Consider the following 12385-nt stretch of genomic DNA (forward strand, 5'->3'; position numbering starts at 1 on the left):
CGAGCGTACAGTGTGAGGGAACTTTGAGTCCTTGAAAGGAAGTCCGTGCGATAGGTGATATCGCTGGAGTACTGTGGAGCCTGCGTAGTCGGGTCGGCATTGAGGTTCCGGAGTATCCTTGCCTCGAAGCCCCGGCTCGAGTGAGAGCCGTCCGCCATTTCGCCATGCGCGCTGCCTTCAGTGGAAAAGGTTTTTGTCGCGTCGGCTGGCATTATTCCCCGGTGGTTTGCCTGGGACGGCTGTGCAAGAAAGTGGCTTTTGAGGATTATACGGAGCCTCGCTGATTGAACAGCAAACGTGTACGTCAGAGCGCGTCTTTGGAGGTTTTCCATTACACCGCTAGTTTGCTGGGTGTTGGACTACGTGACCTCTGGGTCGCTTCGATCGTCCCCGCCTCAATTGATTTTGGATCGGACATTGATCCATCGATCGCTGGAGCGAATCGACTTCGCCTTGGAGGGGTACAGAGACATTGGGGGAGTGCCGTGAGTTTGGGTTAACGGACTAGATAAGGTGGTACCATCTTAAGACAGGGATTGTATGGTGAATTGCTATAATTATTTGTGTCGTGATTCCTGTGTGATTTATAATATATGATTGGTTTGTTCATCCCCATTGGTGTGGTCTCCTTATTGATTGCGACACGGAATAGTATATTTTTCTGCTGTGGCTCCTCCCGGGGTTCGGAGGTATACCGAGACTAGGAGGTCGGGGAGGACCACATAACACTATACTTAAACACGAGTAGTTTTCAAACAAGGCCCTCTTTTGTTGCTGTGCAGACTGGAGATTAACTTTCATATGGTTGGCAAGCCCTTGAGAAAGCAGAGAGGTTTAACTTAAGGAGATGGACAATGAGTGAGTTGATCAGTGAAGTGTGTGATACAACAGAATGGAAAATGAAAGGACAAAAGGACAGGGATTCACCAGACGAAGTGAAATCCAGGAGATAGTCAGGTTCACTATGTTTTTTCATTCAAAATCATGGTAGATTAGCAAACCTATACATTTTTGGAAACGTTATTAAATGGAAAATCTGAAAATCAATGTTTACATTTGCCAATTCCGACCAATTGGATTCGACCAATTCGACCAATTCGACCAATCGACCAATTCCATTCGACCAATTCGACCATTCGACCAATCGCTTCGATCGACCATTCGACCATTCGACCAATTCGATCGATTCGATTCGATTCGATTCATCGAATTCGATTCGATCGACCAATTCGATTTGCCAATCAATTTGACCGACCTTTGCTTGTGTGGAACGGACTGTGAAAACGATGCGGACTATATTGTCGGATACGACACACAGGACAGTGATGACGAACTCTAAATGGCATATTCTGTAATCGTGTATGTTTGATGCCATTGACTGCCTGTGTATATTTTGTCATTGACTGCCTGTGCAGATGTGAAGTTATACTGACTGCATGTGTATATATGATTTTGCTGACTGCCTGTGTATGTTTGGTGATATGAATTATTGTGACACATTCTGATGTTATTAACTGCCTGTACAAAATGATAACATGTATTTGATTATGCAACTTATCGCGAATATAAAGACCGTATTTTGCAATTCAAAACCTTTGATTCGTGTCTTACCATTCCCCATAGCACTAATTTGATACTTTCATTGGATTCCTTGTCCCTGAAAATATAGGTTTAGTATATTTTAAAAAGTTTTTAGGGTAATTAGAGGCAGAAATAGAACAAAATATGTATTTTACAGTGGCCATTTTGAAAATCCAAAATGGGCGCCATACAGGTATCTCTCCAAATGTAAACATTGATTTTTAGTTTCCTTATGCTATAACCTTTCCAAAAATGTATAGGTTTGCTAATCTACCATGATTTTGAACGAAATATAATTTATTGACATTGTGAACTTGACTAAGATGACTGTTACCTCATCTCCACGAGCAAGTTCAGAACCTCTTTTTATTGAAGGAGCTGTGCTCCCACGTAATCGGAAGAATGGACGCGACAAAAAGCTGGAATTCGTCCGAGTTTCTTTATTGTCACAAAACAACTCGGGTACTCTGAAAAGCCCGTTTATCGGGCAGCAATATATATACACACATTATCCCGGAGCGTTTGTCCGGGAAAGGCGAGAGGGGGCGTCACGGGCGTCCTGGCCGCGGCCTGGCAAGTCGAGGGCGGGCATGCCCGGGCATGCCCGGGCGTCCCGGATGCGGCCTGGCAAGTCGAGAGCGGGCGTGGCCGGCGTGCTCGGGCATGCCCGGGCGTCCCGGCCAAGGCCTGGCAAGTTGAGCGCGGGCCTGCCCGGGCGTTCTGGACGAGCCCGGCGTGGTGATCGCTCCGCGTCCTTGGTAGGTGCAAGGCGATTGTGTAAACCCAGCGGTAGCCACTACACACGTCCCCCCAGAATCGACTTGCACCGGCAGGGTCAATTTGAGGGGGGTCCTAATGACCCGGCCGTAGCGACCCCTGGCGGGTCGTGGGGGGGGGGGGTCCGGTGTGGTGGTGGGCGGTCGAGTGGGGGGCACCGTGGACGGGGGGCGGCCTCGCCGCGGCGGAAGGGCCAACCGTGGCGGTTGGTCGATGTCCACGTGCGCCGGCTTGAGGCGGTCCACCACAATCCGGTCCGACCTGCCGCCGATGTCGATGACGAACGACTTGTCGTCCAGTCGCAGGACCCGGAAGGGCCCGTCGTACGGCGGCCGGAGTGGCCCCCGATGTGCGTCATGACGCACAAAAACGTACTCCGCTGTGCGAAGCGCTGGGGGGACGTAGGACTGGGGGTCACCGTGGTGGGATGTTGGCACGGGGGCAAACCGTCGGGCGGCCTCCTGGAGGTCCGAGCGCTGGTGAGCTGCGGACCAGGGACTGGTAGCGTCGGGCACGAATTCGCCCGGGACGCGTAGCGCCTGGCCGTAGACAAGCTCGGCGGTGGATGCCCGGAGGTCCTCCTTGGGGGCCGTGCGGAGGCCCAAAAGGACCCACGGCAGCCGGTCGGCCCAACCGCCGTCTTGAAGGCCGGCCATGAGCGCGGCCTTCATGGAGCGGTGGAATCGCTCGCACAACCCGTTGGCTTGGGGGTGGTAGGCCGTAGTACGGTGGAGCTTGACCCCCAGGTTGCGGGCGACTGCGCCCCACAGCTCGGAGGTGAACTGCGGTCCGCGGTCCGACGAGATGCCTGCCGGTGCGCCGAAGCGGGCGACCCAGGTGGCGATGAAAGCCTGCGCCACGTCGGCGGTGGTGGTGGAGACGAGGGGAACGGCCTCCGGCCACCTGGTGGTCCTGTCCACCATGGTGAGCAGGTGTGTGAACCCCCGTGATGGGGGGAGGGGGCCCACCAGATCCACGTTGACGTGGTCGAAACGTCGTTCGGGCACGGTGAAAGGTGCCAGCGGGGCCTGGGTGTGTCGGTGGACCTTGGCCTGTTGGCAGGCTGTGCAGGTGCTGGTCCAATCGCGGACGTCCCGTCGAAGGCCGTGCCAGACGAATCGCGCCGACACCAGCTTCTGGGAAGCTTTCCGGCCCGGGTGGGAAAGGCCGTGGAGGGAGGCGAAGATGCGGCGTTGCCAGGTAACGGGCACGATGGGGCGAGGCTGGCCTTGGGAGACGTCGCAGAGCAGGACAGTTCCCGCGAAGGGGATGTCGGCCAGGCGGATGCCCGTGTCCGCCGCCCGGAGGGCTTACACCGTGGTGTCGGTGGTTTGGGCCGCCGCCATAAGCGCGAAGTCCACGCCGAGGTGGCCCGAGAAAGACAGTCGGCAGGCCGGGCCAGTCGAGACAGATCGGAGTCGAAAGACGTTGGACGAGGTTCGCGCTGGCCCGAGAAAGACAGTCGGCCACGGCGTTGTTTTTGCCGGCGACGTGCCGGATGTCCGTGGTAAACTCCGACACGGCGGAGAGGTGGCGCTGTTGGCGGGCCGACCACGGCTCCGTGACCTTGGCCATTGCGTAAACCAATGGCTTGTGGTCGACGAACGCCATGAAGGGTCGGCCCTCCAGGAGGTGGCGGAAATGGCGAACGGCCAGGTGTAGACCGAGGAGCTCATGGTCAAACGTGCTGTATTTGAGCTCGTTCGGCCGGAGCTGCCGGCTGAAAAAAGCGAGTGGCTGCCAAACCCCGTTCACCCATTGCTCATGTACGGCACCCACCGCGTAGTCGGAGGCATCCGTGGTGAGGGCGATGGGAGCGTTGAGCACCGGGTGAGTGAGCAGTGTTGCGTCGGCGAGGGCCCGCTTTGAGCTTTGGAAGGCCGCGTCCATTGCTGCGGACCAGACGATGTCGTGCTTGGCCGGCTTGCCCCAGAGGGCTTCGTAGAGGGGCCGCATGAGTTGAGCAGCGCGGGGCACGAAGCAGTGATAGAAATTCACCATTCCCAGGAATTCCTGCAGGGCCTTTATGGAGCGGGGATGCGGAAACGTGGTGATGGCCTCGACCTTGGTTGGCAGCGGCACGGCCCCGTTCTTGGTGATGTGGTGGCCCAAAAAATCAACGGCCGTCGTGCCGAAGTCGCATTTGGCCGGGTTGACGATGAGGCCGTGCTCGCTGAGGCACCCGAACAGTGTTCGGAGGTGGAGGAGGTGCTCGGCCCGGGACGTGCTGGCGACGAGGATGTCGTCCAGGTAAACGAAGAGGAACGGCAGGTCACGCAGCACGCCGTCCATCAAGCGCTGGAACGCCTGAGCCGCGTTTTTGAGGCCAAATGGCATCCGTAGGAATTCGAATAAGCCGAACGGCGTGATGACGGCCGTTTTAGGGACGTCGGCCGCCCTGACGGGTACCTGGTGATATCCCCGTATGAGATCGATTTTTGAAAAAATTACCCGTCCTGCCAGACGGGCGGAGAAGTCTTGGATGTGCGGGATCGGATACCTGTCGGGGGTGGTAGCGTCGTTAAGGCGGCGGTAGTCGCCACATGGGCGCCAGCCGCCCCCTGGTTTTGGGACGATGTGTAGTGGCGAAGCCCACGCGCTATCGGAGCGCCGCACGATGCCGAGGTGTTCCAAAGCGTCGAACTTGGCTTTGGCCACGGCGAACTTGGCTGGGTCGAGGCGGCGGGCTCTGGCGTAGACCGGTGGGCCCGTGATTGGTATGTGATGCTCGATCCCATGTCATACTGCGACGGCCGAAAACGTCGGCCGCGTGAGGGCCGGGAACTCCGTGAGCAGGCGAGCAAACTCGTTCGCCGCCGGGAGGGCGCATGCCAGCTCGGTCGGAGCGGAGCTGCTCAATGTGCATACCAAGGAGCTGAAGGTTTCGGCATTGATGAGGCGACGCCGTTGGACGTTGCTTCGGACGGCGGTGGGCTCCAGGTCGCTGCTCCAATGCGTTGGCCTGCCGCGGAGATCTTGTCGGCTTCCCTGGCGAGGGCGCAGGGATCCGTGATCGTCGTGCTCGCCAGGGCGAGGCGTACCGGGCTAGGCAGCTGACGGAGGAACAGCTCCCGGAACAGGAATGCCGGAGAGTGCTCGCCGAGCAGCGAAAGCATGTAGTCCATTCGCTCGTACGGGCGCGTGTCGCCGAGCTCGGGCAGGTCGAGCAGGCGCCGTGCGCGTTCCGCCGATGGGAGGGCGAAAGCGTCGAGGAGGAGCTTTTTAATCACGCCGTATTTGTCAGCAGCTGGCGGGCTCTCGAGGAGGCTCAGGGCGCGGGCCGCGGTGGCTGAACCGAGCGCTGCTACCACATGGTGGAAGCGGGTGTCGTCGGCCGTGATGCCTCGCAGGGCGAACAGGGAGTCCGCCTGGGCGAACCAAACCGCCGCGTGAGCCTCCCAGAAGGTAGGCAGTTTAAGGGCAACTGCCGTGTCCATGTCGGTAGGTCACCAATGAAGGAGCTGTGCTCCCACGTAATCGGAAGAATGGACGCGACAAAAAGCTGGAATTCGTCCGAGTTTCTTTATTGTCACAAAACAACTCGGGTACTCTGAAAAGCCCGTTTATCGGGCAGCAATATATATACACACATTATCCCGGAGCGTTTGCCCGGGAAAGGCGAGAGGGGGCGTGGCCGGGCGTCCTGGCCGCGGCCTGGCAAGTTGAGGGTGGGCATGCCCGGGCATGCCCGGGCGTCCCGGATGCGGCCTGGCAAGTCGAGAGCGGGCCTGGCCGGGCGTGCCCGGGCATGCCCGGGCGTCCCGGCCTAGGCCTGGCAAGTTGAGCGCGGGCCTGCCCGGGCGTTCTGGCCGAGCCCGGCGTGGTGATCGCTCCGCGTCCTTAGTAGGTGCAAGGCGATTGTGTAAACCCAGCGGTAGCCGCTACAATATTGTGACTGGGCCATGCCAGGAGCAAGCTTTGAGTATGTCTCCATTTGCACTTCAAAAACATGGTCATACCATACTCACATATACTGCGGGGTTTTTTAAAACAGCTCTTAAATGGTCAAGGATTACATTGGTGTAGTCACTAATTCCTGGTGCATAAATCACCAGAAAAATACAATAACATCCATCTGGTTAGAGTTGTATACATTTTCTTGGAGAGGAGAGTGGTAGCTGCTACAACTGTTCACAACTTCAACATGGCCAAACAGGTGCATACGGCATTTGAAGAGATTATATTTCCCCACGAGCCGGAGAGGCAAACACAATTTTGTTATGCAGATACTTGTTAATTAATGAATAGCACCTGTTTACTGTCTATAATGACAGAGATATGTGACTTTTGTGAACCACAAAGTTGCAGTAGCCGTGGTTATGTTTTGTGCTGTCCAGTAAATTTTCAGAAGGCTTGCAGTCTAAAGGTATGGCATGGAATAGGGATTCTGCAAGTGTAAAGATGGGCATGAGAGGCCATTAGCTTGAACGAGGCGAGTCTACCTTGAGCCTCAAGTCTCAAGTAAAGAGGGAAGTCTCAACTTCTTGTGAGATAATTAAATGCTTTTCTGAAATCAAAACATCAGAAAAGTGTTGAAGGTGAATGTGAAATTGGTGAACTTTTCATTTTTTGAGGGAAATTACTGATGTAAACGAGATAATTACTAACCACAGTTCTTATTTGTGCCGCAGTTAAATCGCAAGCAGCTGAAGCAGCAAATCATATTGAGGTAAGACTTTCACATACTGTATATATACACACTAACACACACACACACACACACACACACACACACACACACACACACACACACACACACACACACACAACACACACACACATACACACACAAACACACACACACACACACACACACAAACACACACACACACACACACACACAAACACACACACACACACACACAAACACACACACACACAGACATACACACACACACACACAGACATACACACACAGACATACACACACACACACACACACACACACACACACACACACAAACACACACACACACACACACACACACAGACATACACACACACACACACACAAACACACACACACACACACAAACACACACACACACACACACACACACAAACACACACACACACACACAAACACACACACAGATATACACACACACACACACACACACAAACACACACACACACACACACACACACACACACACACACCCGCCGGGCGAATGCTAATTTTGTTGTGGCCGATCGCTACTCTGGGTGCGAGCAATGGCGGACCAATGGAAGAAAAGACATTCACGGACAGAAAGTAAACATTTAACGATTTGATTTATTTACAAACACTAGTACACCCGCTCACTATGGGAGGGTCAGGAAGTGTCAATCCTCTTTAGGGTATATAGATTACAGTCGATCTACGGTCGGGTCTCAAGAACATTGGGTGTGTTCATTTACCAAGTTTCTTGTGGAGAGATCGCCAAGTGGTTTCAGCATTCGAGCAAGCACTCTATTCAAAACCGTCAAGGAACGGCTAGCTTGGCAAGCACGAGCTAGCTGCTTGGAAAATGTGCACAACCCGGGCTTCCTCCCTTTCAGTTTCGCGTTGAATAGCAGGAGCGAGTTCCAAAATTTTGCTATGAAAAACGCCACGGCATCAGCAGAAAGGGCCATGTTATTAACCCAACACTTGTGGGTTTATATGTGGAGTACAGTAGATCTTCGCTAAGGTCTGTAAGTAAAACCTACCTCACTGATGTCGGGATTTCTCCAAATGTCCTTATTTCGTGTTATAAATAGCATTAGCGACTGTTTAAAAATCGAATCAAACGTGTTTGTGGTTCATAATATTTTTACTTCGGTAAGCAAATAGCATGATGATGTTATAACATTAATATGATGCTGTGGGAGCTGCGCTCGCACGATAAAGCCAGACAAAATGGACGACACAGGAACGAAGTTTCACCGAGCTATTTATTTCGCTCAAAACCAAAGACTCAAAAGCACACTGAATCCGCCCCCCGAACGGGCGGCAATTTATATCGCAAACTGAACACACAAAAGCCACGCCCCTCAGGTGGGGCGTGGTATGCAAAATAGGTAAGTCACGCCTCTCGACGGGGCGTGGTATGCAAGGCAAGTGTTCGCCCGAGAAGAGCAAGTCTGCACACGCCCGGTCCAGTCCGGACACGTGACCGCTCGCCGGTTGCGTCATCGGCCGGTGCACGGTAATTGTATCATGCTTCCGGTAACCGCTACATGCGCCCCCCCCCCCAGAATTAACCTGCACCGGGAGAGTTAGTTTGAGGGGGGTCCTGATGACCCGGCCAAAACGACCCCTGGTGATTCGTGTGGGGGTGGTAGGCGGCGTGGTGGTGGATGGTCAGGCGGGGGGCTTGGTTGATGGGGGACAGCACCGTCGTGGAGGGAGGGCCAACCGTGGAGGTTGGTCGAGGTCCAAATGGGCCGGCTTGAGGCGGTCCACGGAGATGCAGTCCGGCTTGCCACCGATGTCGACGATGAATGACTTGTCGTTCGTCTGCAGTACCCAGAAAGGTCCATCGTACGGCGGCCGGAGCGGTCCCCGGTGTGCGTCGTGCCGGATAAAAACGTACTCCGCAGTGCGAAGTGCTGGCGGGACGTTGGGTTGGGGGCAGCCGTGGTGGGACGTGGGCACGGGGGCAAATCTCCTGGCGGCCTCCTGGAGGTCCGAGCGTCGGCGAGCCGCGGACCAGGGGCCGGTGGCGTCAGGGATGAATTCGCCCGGCACGCGCAGTGGCTGGCCGTAGACCAGCTCGGCGGTGGAAGCCTGGAGGTCCTCTTTAGGGGCCGTTCGGAGGCTCAATAGGACCCACGGGAGCCTGTCGGCCCAACCGTCGTCCTGGAGGCTGGCCCTGAGAGCAGCCTTCATTGAGCGGTGGAACCACTCGCACAAGCCGTTGGCTTGGGGGTGGTAGGCCGTGGTGCGGTGAAGCTTGACCCCCAAGGCCTGGGCGACCGCGCCCCAAAGCTCGGAGGCGAATTGGGGGGCTCTGTCGGAGGAGATGTCCGAGGGCGCGCCGAAACGGGCAATCCAAGTGCCAATGAAGGCCTGCGCTACGTCGGCGGATGTTGTTGATGCCAGCGGGACGGCCTCCGGCCACCTGGTGGTCCTGTCCACCATCGTGATGAGGTGGGTGAAGCCCCTCGAGGAGGGAAGGGGTCCCACCAGGTCCACATTGACGTGGTCGAAGCGCCGCGCAGGCACGTCGAATGGTGCCAACGGGGCCTGGGTGTGCCGGTGGACCTTCGCGCGCTGGCAGGCGACACAGGCATTGGCCCAGTCGCGGACGTCCTTTCGGAGCCCGTGCCAGACGAACTTTGCTGCCACGAGCTTCTGTGATGCTTTCCGGCCCGGGTGGGAAAGGCCGTGGAGGGCGTCAAAAATGTGCCGCTGCCATCCGGCGGGCACGATGGGGCGAGGTTGGCCCAGGGAAACGTTGCACAGGAGAACTGTGCCTGTGTCCTCGAAGGGGACGCAGGCCTGTGTCCGCTGTCCGGAGGGCTTGCACCGCGGGGTCGGCAGTCTGGTCGGCCGCCATGCGGGCGAAGTCCACACCCAGGTGGACGGCATTCGCGCCGGACCGGGAGAGGCAATCGGCCACAGCGTTGTCCTTGCCCGCGACGTGCTGGATGTCCGTCGTAAATTCGGACACGGCGGAGAGGTGGCGCTGCTGGCGGGTCGACCACGGCTCCGTAACCTTGGCCATAGCGAAGACCAGGGGTTTGTGGTCCACAAATGCCGTGAACGGGCGGCCCTCCAAAAGATGGCGGAAATGGCGAACAGCCAGGTAAAGGCCGAGGAGCTCGCGGGCGAAAGCGCTATACTTGCGTTCGTTAGGGCAAAGCTGCCCGCTGAAGAAGGCCAGCGGTTGCCAAGCCCCGTTCACCCACTGTTCATGCACGGCGCCCACGGAAGCGTCCGTGGTGCGTCCGTGTTGAGGACGTGGTCGGAAGCGTCCGTGGTGAGGGCGATGGGTGCGCCGAGTGCCGGGTGCGCCAGAATGATCGCGTTGGCGAGGGCCAGCTTAGCGCCCGTGAACGCCGCGTCCATCTCTGTGGTCCAGGCGACGTCGTGCTTGGCCGGCTTGCCCCGGAGGGCGTCGTACAGGGGGCGCATGAGTTGGGCGGCGCGAGGCACGACCGATGGTAGAAATTTACCATCCCCAAAAATTCCTGTCGGGCCTTGATGGAGCGGGGGCACGGGAAACTTGTGACTGCCTCCACCTTGGTAGGCAGTGGGACGGCCCCGCGCTTCGTGATGCGGTGCCCCAGGAAGTCGACGGCCGTTACGCCAAACTGGCATTTCGCCGGGTTGATGATGAGGCCGTGCTGGCCGAGGTGCTCGAAAAGCGTGTGCAGGTGGACGAGGTGCTCCACCCGGGAAGTGCTGGCGATGGGAATGTCATCCAGGTAGACGAACAGAAAGGTGAGATCGCGCAGCACATTGTCCATCAGCCGCTGGAAGGCCTGGGCCGCGTTCTTAAGGCCGAACGGCATTCGGAGGAACTCGAAGAGGCAAAAGGTGTAATTACAGCCGTCTTCGGAACGTCGGCCGGCCGGACAGGTAACTGGTGGTAGCCCCGAATAAGGTCGACCTTGGAGAAGATCACCCGCCCCGCCAAACGGGTGGAAAAGTCCTGTATGTGTGGTATCGGGTACCGGTCGGGGGTGGTGGCGTCGTTGAGGCGGCGGTAATCGCCGCATGGTCGCCTTCCGCCACCCGGTTTGGGCATGATGTGCAGGGGCGAGGCCCACGCGCTATTCGAGCGTCGTACAATGCCCAATCACTCCAGCGCGTCGAATTCCGCCTTCGCCACGGTGAGTTTGGCCGGGTCGAAGGGGCGAGCCCTGGCATAGACCGGTGGACCTGTGGTCGGGATGTGGTGTTCGACGCTGTGCTTGACGGCGACGGCCGAAAACGTCGGCTGCGTGAGGGCGGGAAATTCGGCGAGTAGGCGGGTGAAATCGTCCACGGCCGGGAGCGCGCAGGCTAGCTTGGTCGGAGCGGAGCCGCTCAATGAGCAAGCGAGCGAGTTGAAGGTCTCCGCGTTGATGAGCCGACGCCGTTTGACGTCGACCAAAAGCCCATGCGCACAAAGAAAATCTGCACCCAGCAAGGCCATGGGCACGTTCGCCATGATGAAGTCCCACCTGAAGCGCTGGCCCCCGAAGCAGAATGCGACGCTGCGCGAACCGAAGGTGCGGATGGAGGAACCGTTTGCGGCGACCAAGGTGGGGCCGCAAAGCGCGGCCTGTTTGTCCTGCACCGAGGCGGGTATCACGCTCAGCTGAGCGCCGGTGTCACACAAAAAACGCCACCCGGACTCCGTGTCCATGATAAACAGAAGGCTGCCTGAAAGGCCGACGCTCATGGCAGGCAGCGACCGCCGGCCTGGTCGTTTCCCGACCTGCCGAAAGTGCACGGTGGGCAGCACGTTCTGGCCTTCTGCCCGAACCTGGCTTGGTAATAGCACATGGTTCGCTCTGGTGGAGGCTCCGGCGGTCGCGTCGGGTTCGGTCGACGGGGCGTCGCGGCGCCCGCTGCCGTCAGGGGCGCGGACCCGGCCGATGGAGGCGCCGGTCATGGCGCGGGTGTTGCCTCGGTCGGCCCAGGGTCCCAGGCGGCCGCTCCGACATGTCGCCTGGCCGAGAAAAATTTATCGGCCTCCTTGGCCAGGGCGCGAGGGTCCGTGATGGGCGAATTATCCAAAGCTAACCGTACCTACCCGGGTAGCCGCTGGAGGAACAACTCGCCGAAGAGGAAGTCCGGGCTGTGGTCACCGCGAAGAGCAAGCATGTGGTCCATGCTTTCGGATGGACGGGCCTCGCCCAGCTCCGGGAGGTGTAGTAGTTGTCGTGCGCATTCGGTCTCCGTGAGTCCAAACGCACCGAGGAGTAGGCCTTTGAGCGCGCCGTATTTGTCGGCGTTCGGCAGGTGCTGGAGGAAGCTGAGGACCCGGGCAGCGGAGGAGGCGGTGAGCGCAGAGACCACATGGTGGTAGCGCGTCGTGTCCTTCGTAATCTTTCGCAGGGCGAATTGAGA

At 57.6% G+C, this 12385-nt stretch overlaps 1 protein-coding gene across 1 annotated transcript in view; it reads left to right on the forward strand.

Moving 5' to 3' along the window:
• LOC137424188 (coiled-coil domain-containing protein 149-like) overlaps positions 1 to 12385 on the forward strand; it is a 163389-nt gene that overhangs the window by 57007 nt on the left and 93997 nt on the right. The window contains exon 5 of the mRNA XM_078774361.1: positions 6990 to 7027. The gene's annotated coding sequence lies outside the window, so the exon portion shown is untranslated. The remainder of the gene's footprint in view (positions 1 to 6989; positions 7028 to 12385) is intronic.

Source organism: Myxine glutinosa, chromosome 3 (assembly GCF_964187855.1).
Source record: "Myxine glutinosa chromosome 3, kmMyxGlut1.1, whole genome shotgun sequence".
Lineage (NCBI taxonomy): Eukaryota > Metazoa > Chordata > Myxini > Myxiniformes > Myxinidae > Myxine > Myxine glutinosa.